The sequence below is a fragment of the Periplaneta americana genome, chromosome 5 (genome assembly GCF_040183065.1).
Source record: "Periplaneta americana isolate PAMFEO1 chromosome 5, P.americana_PAMFEO1_priV1, whole genome shotgun sequence".
NCBI lineage: Eukaryota > Metazoa > Arthropoda > Insecta > Blattodea > Blattidae > Periplaneta > Periplaneta americana.
The window spans coordinates 63,499,169-63,511,655 of record NC_091121.1 but is presented as its reverse complement, the minus strand read 5'-3'; the positions used below and the strand labels follow the sequence as shown (position 1 = coordinate 63,511,655).

General features: G+C 34.7%; 2 protein-coding genes across 2 annotated transcripts in view; one reads left to right on the top strand and one right to left on the bottom strand.

The window, feature by feature from the left end:
• Positions 1-12,487, bottom strand: part of LOC138699767 (uncharacterized) — a 160,032-nt gene that overhangs the window by 119,143 nt on the left and 28,402 nt on the right. The gene's annotated exons all lie outside the window — the stretch shown is intronic.
• LOC138699768 (carbohydrate sulfotransferase 11-like) overlaps positions 1-12,487 on the top strand; it is an 89,374-nt gene that overhangs the window by 63,787 nt on the left and 13,100 nt on the right. The gene's annotated exons all lie outside the window — the stretch shown is intronic.

Below are 12,487 nucleotides of genomic sequence, written 5' to 3'. Positions count from 1 at the left end.
GGAAAAAAAACACACACACACACACGCGAGTGAAGAACTGAAAAACGCTATTATAGCTGCCATGGAAAACATCTCTGAAGGAACATCGTTCGTGTAATAACTTTGGTAGATGTTTTCGAAGAGTACTGAATGCAGAAGGGTAACATATTGAAAATGTGATTTAAATAAAAACTCCCAAGTCTAGACATGAGGTTGCAACATCAGAATCGTTCAATATATAGAAATATATTTGCACTTAAAATACCGCTACTTTTTATAATGATCATATATGTTTTACGAGTTTATCATGTTGCGAATAATAATAATAATAATAATAATAATAATACCATTTAAAATTTACTTTCTTAAATTATTATTCAAAAGACATACCTAAATGAAATAATTTAATACCCATTCTGGGTTTCACACAAAAGGCATTTAAACCGAAAATTAAGATATTTGAGTTCACATAAATTGTACGGTTTAAGTACATACATGTAATTAATTTTAGGAAACTTATATAAAGTAACCGTTGATAGATTGCAATTATTTCTTATATTATTCTTCTATTTACGAAAATTGGTGTTCAAAATGACACGAATGTTAAATACATTGTACTCTGCTTTGCTTCATTCATTTATGACATGGGTGATAATCGTATAATAATGAAGCTCTCTTAACTAAGGTTAGTCATTGCCTGGCTCTAGTCTCGGCCCTTCGAACTCGAGTTTCAAGAAATTCGCAACGAAACGAAGAAATAATAATCAATTTATCCTAAACATAATAGTGTGAGAACGTGCTAACTGGTCATCTCATTTCATTTACCTCACATAACAAACAAAATATAAATAAAAAGAGCAAATTTAAAATTCATCGCCATTTTGTATTCATGACTTAAAATATAGACCTACCGTACTACTTACCTTTGTTAAAGAAATTGTTAAATTTCATGTGTATTAGTTCCAAACTGACCACCTAGTAAAAATTAAAACAAAATTCATCCAGTAGTTAGGAGAATACACAAATGGCATGACCGGGGGGGGGGGGTAGGGAACAAACAATTTCGTTATCGGCGGTATCAGGGACGCCGAAAACGAGCACTTCTGACAAAATCTCGAAATAAATTTTTGCTGCATCACAATATTTCCTACAATGAAAAAGTAAACATATCTATTATTTTCAAGGTCAAAATCTGACCCCAATACGAGGAAATTCCTCATTATATAGCAATATTCATCGCTAGCTTTTGAAGTGCAATAAGCCAAGGTCTTCTTATAAGTAACAACAATTTGGTGTCAGCAATAAGCATCGTCAGCCCAACAAAACGAGGATAAACAGGAAACACGTCTACGCGGACCGTAGTCTTCGAGTTCAAGAACCAAGTATCAACTACATGATTGCATTATCTCCAACTTCCGTTTTGAGCACGCTGCCAGCTGATTGTCACACAGAACTACCTATGAGACCTTATTGAAATGTCTTCGGTCAATCATCGCTGACTTACGCGAAGGTCATACAAAACGCGCCGAAACATTAGAAAGTGAGATGCACTCTCCGGACACGATCACCTTGCCCACCAATAGCTTTCGAACCATGCACCATTGAACAAGGATGAACAAAGTTTTCTCGAGTCAAAAAACGAATACGCCATCACAACACTGTACGAACATCTCATCTTATTGTGCGTAAATTTTAGCTACAATATAATCAAGTTTACAATATTTAATCTGAAGTTTACAGCTCCAAACTTGGCGGAAGGCGACACTTTTTTAAGGAGATAAGTCTTTGGTCAATGACATGTAAGGAATTTAAGGTACCATTCCTGAATGACTGGACTTCAGTCAAAATTAACCGGTCGTTTCTCATAATGTCAAAATTCTCGTCTTCAACCATGAACAGTATGATGTTCTATGCTGAATTAGTTGGAGGTTCTGTATAATGCAGACTCCACGCTATGTGAGTGCCACCGTGTGTTCTAATTATACAGAAGTGCAATGGACTAAGCATACATGCATACAGGCATACATACATGCATACATACACACATACATACATACATTATACACACACGTGGCATGTTACAATATTGTGTCAAGAGATTTACGGTCATTTTCCAATTAGTTATATTTTATTTAGTTTTTTAAATGTTAGTGCATAAACTATACAGGGTGATTCAAAATGGACTTTAAAAACTTTGGGAGCTTATAAAAATTTATTGAGAAGACTTACATTATTGGTTTTAATGTCATTTGATAGCAGAACACATCAGAACACAACCAGCCATAACAAAAGTTGTCCTGTTTAGCCATACCAAATCTCCAGGGCGTCATAATGTTGCTGTTGCAGTCATCAAACAAGTGAAGGATAGCTCTGTTTGCACCCCTTCGAAACCAATGCGGTGTGCTTCTCGTAAGAATGGCGTTCCACAACCAATCGTTTGGAGCATCTTACGGAGACGTTTGAAAGCATACCGATTTACGACGGTGCAACATATTACTGAAGTTGCAGAAGTGACGCCGGATATGCTGCGTCGAGTTTGGGAACAAATCAACTTCAGGTGGAATGTTTGTCGTATTACTAATGATAGTCACAATGAAACATATCGAATGTTTTTGTGTAAACTTGATGTGTTCTGCTATCAAATGGCACTGAAACCAATTATGTAAATCTCCTCAATACACTTTCGTAAGCTTTCAAAGTTGTAAAGTTCTTTTTGAGTCACCCTGTATAGAACGTGTTATAACTGAAAGTAACAAATGTACAAAAAGATAAATTCTGCAATATGTATATAAGTAGACATAAAATATCGACTATAAACATGTAATAAAACTTCAATTAATACAATACGCCAGTCATTATATCAGTCAGTTTGCGTTTGCCTCCGCAGCTGCAGTAAACTACAAATATTGTTTTGATATCGTACTCCGTAAAATATCTACGTCTATCTTAAAAAAAAAAATGTTTCATTCGGTGAAATATTATTTCAAAACATTAATGGTACCCACACATTACAGAATCGAAAAGGAGTACGGTTGCAAAATGTACATAATTTTCAAGTATCTACGAGTACTAAAATGATTTAAGATTTTTCTTTCAATAGCCATTACTATAGTACAAAATATCTCTACCTGTAAAAATGAATAAATAAAAGCAAATACCGTAAAAGTATGCACTTTCATGTTGTACAAACGGGACAATATTCTTGCAAAAAACAACAACCAAGATATAATTGAAAAAAAAACACAATATATTTCAGACTTAAGTACGGGGGTTGGTTTCCAATGCCGACCATTTAATCATTAAATCCATATTCTTCTCACCTCAACTGGTCTCAACTTGTTTCATAATACAAATTTGACGTCTCATGCCGTACATATAACATAACTATGGTGATTATATTTGCTTATAGAAGAACGAGGGCCACTGAGATACTTCGATCGAATGTGCCAAAAAACGACATAGTATAACATCATAAAAAGTTGTTAATGGAGTAATGGCGTACCTTTTATAGACATAGGATTCTATCTATTCGTCCTTACACACAGTAAATGGAAGTTATACACAGTAAATATATTACAGTAGGATCTATATAGGATCGACGACCTTACTTCATGTGATGGAAACCGTAAATAGAATTAATTACGTTTAAACGTCCATCGTCCTCGACCTGTATTGAACCCGTATAGTTTCAGTGCAGTGGCTAATACATAATCACTATAATTCATTATGTTAAAAAATGTAACATGCATTTGCATAATAACTAGGGCTAGGCCTATATAAAAAGATGGCTTGACGGAGATAAAGTTTTTCCAGTATTTCAAATGTCCCAACTTTTGGGGATAAAATCCGCTGTGCATATAATGTGTCATAATTTCATCCAACCATCGTAAGAGCAGAGAATTCAAAATTGATGTCGATTGTCGAGCCGTTGCGGCCTCTAACGACGATTATTATATGACATTACTTGAAAATATGTGATTATGTTAATGAAGACCGTAACCAACAATCAGTAGGCCTACTAATTATTGTGAGATGTCTTACACGATAACAGCAAAATTCAAGGATTCCAATGTGGTATTTCTCAGCACTAAAATTCACTGGAAGTACCACAAAGTGAGTATAGAACATTTTACAGCAATTCGACGTGTTCGCGTGCGATACGATCTCTCTGTTTACATAACGTCGCCATGTATCACATTACACGCTCTAAAGTAGAGCAAATCAGGAACGTGACAACGATGAATGTAAAGTCGGACCAACGAGAGCTGTTGATCCCTAAGCATTCTTTGAGCACGAGAGTGTAAACCTTCGCCCTTATTTTACTCTCTCACTATATGGAATGTGTATGTAAAGAGTGAGTAGGCTGATGCTGCAAGACGATCAATTTCGATATTTTCATGAAAATATATGAGGCTATCAAATGCAAAACTCGCCTTATCCAGGTAAAGTGATTTGTCAGAAAACAGGAAAAACCGATATGGATATGGGCAGTTTTGAATTTGATAGTAGTTTTCTGAAACTCTATGGAAGAGGAATTAGACTAGATTTGCACAAACTGACTATATCAGTAGATAGAGAGCTGCAAAAAGTACAACATTCCATATGTAACTTTTTTTTTTTTTTTTTTTTTTTTTTTTTGATAAGGCGAGTTTTGCACTTGATAGCCTCGTATGTTTTCTGTATTTTTCATACCGAAATTTTCGGTAGGCCTACGTCATGTGTTTGTGCAGGGCATGTAGCACGTATGAGTGATTCCAGAAATGTATATACAGATGACGGGCTTACGTGGGGGCGGTAATGAACCTCCGGGTTCTTTAAAAGTCATTTATAAATAAGTAAAGTAAGACGTACTTACACTTGGGTTTTCATTTGCATCGAAATTTTCAAACTTCTGATGAAGAACGTAATTTCAGCCTGCATCATAAATACAGTAGCTAATCATAAACAGATCACTGTGTGCTCTACCAACAATATTTGTCAACGCTGACTTCTAAATCTAAGTGCAAGTCAAGATAAGGAATTCGTATACACAACACTAAAATATACAGGAGACGCGACAACTTTACCTCTGAATCACACTGTGTGTGTTGAAGGGTGGGTCTTTCGGAAGAAGAAGCGCCATTGGTTACCTTTGAGAATTATACGGTAAATGGAGGCCACGAAATTGCGTATAAGAATGAAGAATTGTAGTGAATACCATGAAGTCGTACTGAAACCTACTTATGTAATATAATATACACCGTGTACATAAATATGTAACAAGAATACACAGCAAAAACTTTGAAACCAATGAACATATTTTTATTCTGTTTGCTTTGTGAGATTAACAGATGTTGGGAGTTCTGTTACACAGGTTCTACAAGTTGCCCGTGCAATGTCTAATCGAAAGTCAATTTCGTTCCAAGTTTTTTGAAACATAACTGGTGTGATCGTAAGAAAGAGGAAGGAAAGAGCTTAAGATGCTTCTGAAGGACTTTGTGGACAGTTGATTGTGGAATTTGTAACTCTTGTGATGCACGACCAATAGACTTTGTTGGACTGTGTTGGAAAGCTTCACATTTCCTGCAACTTGAGTTTCAGGTACACTCGGTCTTCTGTAGGTTTTGCCTTTCCTACGCTACTAGTTTGCATAAGTTTCTCATACATAGCCGAATATCACGTCTAGAAAGTGCATGACGAGTATTGTAGACTGTCCTATAATTTCTTTGAACCTGTGTTGTTCAATTAGTCTGAATAAGTAATTCTACACAACGAGCTTTCTGTTCTAAATTCGCCATTTTCAGAAAAAATTAGATATATGGAAAAAATGTGACATACGGCTCAAGCAACAATGACTATTGCCAATGAATAAAATCTTCCAACTTTTGTTAACATCTTACCTGCATCTTACAATAACCATAATTCCAATGGCGCCAATTTTTTAAAAACATTGGGAGGGCTCAAACTCTTGATCATAATTTTCAAAAAATAATTTCATAAATCCTCCCTTTCATGATATTATTTTTCGTAATATTGATGTGACTACGGACAGTATAGGCCTATACAATATACTGTAGAATGCTAAAAATAACAAAATGGAGATCTAAGAACGATTTTGTAAAGTATGTAGTTAGTATAAGGTCCAGAGGCTATGTTCCATTTACTTGTAGGTACAACATTCTTTTGGATTTTATGTGAATACCATTTTTTTCCTTCATACTAGTACTTAACTATTGTATATACAAAAAAAAATCTCCGCATTATCTTGTGCATAGCTGTTCTGCACAATTACCCATTTTTAGTAATTAAATAGAACGTTACAATTATATAAACATTTTAACTTGGGGACTTGAATTCTTTCCAACTATAAATTGATAATACGGAAGTGGACTCATTATTACGTAGCACGGAGTTATGCAAATGTGTTTCTCCCTATAAATTCGTCACAAACATCTTCTAAATCTAACTTTTCAGCACTATCCTTATGTGGCACCTGACTATCGGTAGAAGAGATGAATAAAGTGCACACCAATAATTCATCCTTACTTATTGAAATTTTACTTATTGTAATTTACTGATTTCAATAAGCAACCATCACATATCATGTCCTTGTTTAGTCAACTGTCCGAAGATAGGTTTGTACCTCATAAATGACACCAGTAAGACATCACTCATGAGGTAACTAAGCCAGGAAAGAAAATGATGATGATGATGATGACGACGACGACAATAATAATAATAATAATAATAATAATAATAATAATAATAATAATAATAATAATAATAAGACGACAAATTATTATTGGGTGGGCTCAGGCCCCACGAGCCCATATAAGTTGGCGTCACTGCATAATTCAATTATTCTGATCATATTATTAGATATGCTGATATTATTTTGTTACATTATTTTATGTACACAGTGTATAGGAAGCTAGAGAGATAAGGAGCATCACTGATGATGATACAGTTGATACGTATGTAGCTCCGAAACTTTGGATATTTCTGCATCTACATGGTGCAAATATTTTGAAATATCGTACCACACGTAAAACACTATGGAAGTCTTAAATAATAAATTTAATACATAACCTATAAATACATGAATATCAAGAAAAAAAGGTTGACTGAATGAGCATGTAAACAGACTCATGTCAGAATTGCAAGGGATGAAATTCAAAATTGTGGAAATATTCTCTATCGAAAAACAAAATGTTTATTTTAATCCATTCTAATAACAGAAGAGACACAGATAAAAATTATAAAATTACTTTATGTTAATAGCGCTGAAATCTATCCGCAAAAAACGTGGACTTCAGAATGTTAAGTCCTCTGAATGCACTCGTTAAGGACATACATTTATTTTGTAGCCCATTACAAGGGGAGTGCGGCTGTTCACGAGACCAACATCCGTTATTAGTAGAATTCGTATGCAGCTCCTCTTTGTGTGCGAGTTGTTGTGCACTATGTGGGAATTTGATAACACATAGCGGCACGCAGTCACATTGGATGATAGTTGAAGGGTTCTAGTTGAAACAGTTTCCGCCGGCTACACACTTATCTCACATAACCACGCCTCCGCGCTTCAAACAATCCTAATTTCATTTCTTCCTATCTTAATTTTCTGTAGATTGTTTTTCGTTATGTGTCCACCTCTCCCTTGCAACCAAAGAATGAATTTATTACAACCTATTTGTCGTTTGAAATATAAGATATTCAAAGATCAAGCCACTTTTGATATCGCTGAAGTTTTTGTTCCAAGAGGTTTACAATAAAAGTCGATTACCATATCAATGAAATAAGAATAACATTATTTTAACATCACGATAGGTCTAACTTGCCTTGAAGTTACTTCAGTTCAGTTACTCTGGCAACGTTAATTTCAATACGTAGCAAATAGAAATTACTCAGTTTTATGTGTGTCATTGTGTTTGTTCTAGGAAATCAATTCGAAATAATAGTTTTCTTCCTGCACATGCGAGTTAATCTCAACTGTTACTCTGAAGAAATGAGGCGATCTATTACTGGTACTCATTTATCCAGAACATTTCGCAAATTTTTTTCTCTGTCTGGGTGAAGCAATTAATGAGTTTAAAACAAAATATCCATCATATATTAATTTCATATTGATCGTGCTTTATACGCATAAATGTTGTTCCATTCTGAGTGAAAATGTTTATTTTTAGACTACATAAAGCCCAATTTTCAATAATCTCTAAGCAACTTCAAGTGTCCTAAATTTTCAATAATTCCACATAGGCCTATTGGGGATGATTACGAAACGATGAATTAACATCGCTATTTAAATAACATGTTGGCTTAATATTTTGTTGAGATCACTTCAATCACACGAGCAATATTATATTTTCAATTTGGATAACCCACGAAAATTACCAAGCGAATAATAATAACAGTGGCGTAGCGTCAATGTAAGCTAAAAAGCTTAGCTTCCCCAGTTAATAATAATTCCATAATAAACCTGCAGTTTATGGAGAAAATTATTTACTAATTTTAATAGAATTTATATTTACGCATTAAATATTGTGATGCGGCAGCTCAGAATGATTTGTGATGCAGCAGTAAACAAGAAGCCTGCACACACCAGCTTCCAAGCAGACCGGTTTCTTCTGTGTAAATCCACCCCGCAGATTTTCCATCCCTTTCTAACTAAGCTACCCTAGTCGCAAGGCTCGCAAAGAAGCTAGCTTTAACATTTAAAATAAGTAGTTTCCGAGTTATCCCTTTTCGTCAGTTGTTTTCAGTTGAAGTGTTAGTGTGCACTGTGGCTGATATAATAAATAATGAGCGAAATAACAGTTCCTGACACTAATTTACTTGAATTTTTTTTAGGACAATTGTATTATCAAAACTGACTTAAGAACAAAAGTGTGATTTAAAAAACAAATGACCGACTCCCTTGCTGTCAATGAAGGACACAACCAAAAGACAGACGCATACTTACGTAATGATGCTAATATTGTGATTTCTCTAAGTATGACAGGGAGTAAGCTAATGTTATACGTATACGTGTCTATTTGTTAAGAGATATGTGTAAACCGTGAAATCATATTTTATTACGTATCATTTGAGGTCATGCCTTACTGGTGTTACTTACGATGTTCCAACCAATCTTCGACTGCTGACTTGAAATTGACTACTATTTATTTTAAGACTGTATTTTTGTAATACGTTTTCTCATATTGCATGAAAGACAACTTGAGTTAGCTTCCCCTGCTCAAAATTTCATGCTACGCCACTGAATAATAATAATAATAATAATAATAATAATAATAATAATAATAATAATAATAATGACATTCCCTAGAACATGTTATGAAGGCATTTGGGGGAAGGAGCATGAAGGTAGAGTTCCATGCTTTCATGATGTCGGTAAAAAAAAAAGTGATGTGGAATGGTCGGCATCAAGCTACGATCGTCTTTTATTCACGGAAAAGATTGGGCATTCATTTCAATAGGAAGCTAACAGTGAGTGATCCTCGTGGCTAGTTTGTGTGCTGGTGCATTTCGGTAATTTACTAATGGTCTGATTGGGATGTTTGGGGAAAACAAATAATCCATAAACTTTCTAGACATCACAGTAACAAAAGTAAATAAAAACACACCTTTAAAATCTACAGAAAATCCACAACAACAACCACTCAAATACACAACACATTCAATCACCCAACACAACACAAACATGCTGCATTCCGAGCAATGGTACACAGACTACTCAATACTCAACATACCTGAGCCAACAAGACTACAAAGAAGAGTTAAACACAATCAAATACATAGCACAAGAAAATGAACGCACCCCTAACTTAATAGACAACATAATAAAAAATACAAAACATAATTACAAGAAACATAGAAAGACAATATAAACACAAGAACACACAAAAAAAATACATCACATTAACATACGAAAACAAAAACACATCAGATCGCATCTTCATTCAAGAAATTAAGCTACAACATCGCATTCAGAACAAAAAACACTCTACAAAAGTATCTCAACATACAAACAACACAAACAAACAAATACAACCTAACAGGTGTATACAAACTCACGTGCAATAGCTGCAACAACATCTACATCGGACAGACAAGCAGATCATTTCAAACATGTTACAAAGAACATCACAGCTATAACCAAATCACATAACACTTCCACATACGCAGAACACATCACAAACACCAACCACACCTACAACAACAAAGACATAGACATGGAAATTCTACATATCCAACCGAGAAACCAGAAACTAAACACATTAGAACAATACGAAATATACAGATACACAAAAACACACCCACAACAAATCCTCAACACAACTGAATTTCAGAACACACAATATTTGACTCCACACTACACAACACAACGCACTCCCACCGGGGGTGAAGACACCGAAAGACGCAGAATATGAACAGTTCTGAAGATGGCTCCCAAGCCGAAATTAACACGTGAAAAAAGTAATCACCATATATTGTATTTCTGTTACAAGTTATGTAATCAAGATGTGTACATTAAATTCTATTGTCGTCGTTTCTATTAATCGTCGGTTGTTACTTAATATCATTAAATTCTATTGTCGTCGTTTCTCTTAACCGTCGACTATTTAATACCATCGTCGTTTCTAGGCCTATACCGTCGGTTGCTATTTAACACCATTAAATTCTATTGTCGTCGTTTCTATTAACCGTTGGTTGTCATTTAACACCATCGTCGTTTCTATTAACCGTCGGTTGTTATTTAACACCATTAAATTCTATTGTCGTCGTTTCTATTAGCCGTCGGTTATTTAACACCATCGTCGTTTCTATTAATCGTCGGTTGTTACTTAACAATTAAATTCTATTATTCTATTGTCGTTGTTTCTCTTAACCTTTGGTTATTTAATACCATCGTCGTTTCTATTAACCGTCGATTGTTACTTAACAGCATTAAATTTTATTGTCGGTATTTCTCTTAACCGTCGGTTATTTAACACCATCATCGTTTCTATTAACCGTCGATTGTTACTTAACACCATTAAATTCTATTGTAGTTTCTCTTAACCGTCGGTTATTTAACACCAATATTCGTGCCATTAAATTCTATTATCGCTGTTTCTATTAACCGGTGTGTCGGTTGTTACTTAACACCATTAAATTCTATTATCACTGTTTCTATTAACTGCCGGTGCTATTGAACACCATTATATTCTATTGCCATGGTTCCTATTGTTGATAGCTATTTAATATTAGTACCATTAAACTCTATTTTCGCCATTTATATTAACCACCAGTTGTTATTTAACACCGTTAAATTCTATTACCGTCGTTTCTACTAACCGGCCATTGCTATTTAGTACCATTAAATTCTATTATCTTCGTTTCTACTGGTCGGTTGGTATGTACTCGTAATACGATTAAGTTATGTTATCTCGTTTCTACTAATTGTCGGTTGTTAAATTCTATCATAGTCGTTTCTACTAACCGTCATTTGCTATTTAATACCATAAAATTCTGTTACTGTCAGTTGCTACCGTATTTAAAACAACTAAATTCTATTGTACGGTAGTAGTTTCTGTTAACTGTCAGTTCCTATAATATAATGTTCTTAAATTTGATTCTCCTTTCTACAGTGAGTCACAGCGAACATTCCCAATTTTCGACACAGAATTTACTCACTGTGTTATATTAATAAATTTGATAAGTTTACAAATTGGACATCCCTGTTTTGTGGACAACAATAAATATACCGATTCAACAATTCCGACAAGTTATAACGTAATAATAATAATTATAATTGTAATGTAACAATACTACATTAAAGAAGACAATGATTATAGGTTTTGTTAACGTCGATGATGTCTTCCAATACAATTCCCAACAACCAAGTCCATCTGCTGATCCTTCTGAACTCCTTTTTCCTGAGTTGCTTCACTGATTCCTTTTTTCCACAATTTTCTGGTCTTCTCTTCTTCCATCGCCCCTCCCCCATTTGGGTACCTGCCGCAGCGTGCCCCAGTCAAGCTCAGAAAATAATGTGAGAGGGAGAAGTAACATCCACATTAAAAATTCGGTTGGTAGCATCCAACGAGGACCCCTGTCTAGAATTCAGGTACTAGGTGCTGCTGCCTTGCAGTTCGGTGTTGGATCGTTGAAGGCAAGAGGAATAAAACCTGGTCCTCCAGCTGGATGTTATTGCTAAAGGCCAGCTCCTCATCCAATGGAAAAATAAACCAATGCCAAAAATCTAATGAGAATATGATTATTATACCGTCTTCTGTACTGTACCTGAACAAATTGAAGTTTGAGAAGAGATAATTATGTTTAGGAAATAGTGTTGTCACTTCAGACCAACGTACTGTAGTTTTGTTAATTCGGCCTCAGAAGACGCTGGTATTATGTAAGTCATAAAGAAAATGAAATTCATGACCGTAAAAAATGCTGCTTGAAAGCAACATCATATAAGTAGCAAAATTTGAATTGTTATATTGAATTATTTCAACATTACAAATTGCTTGTTTGTTAAAATGTGTAT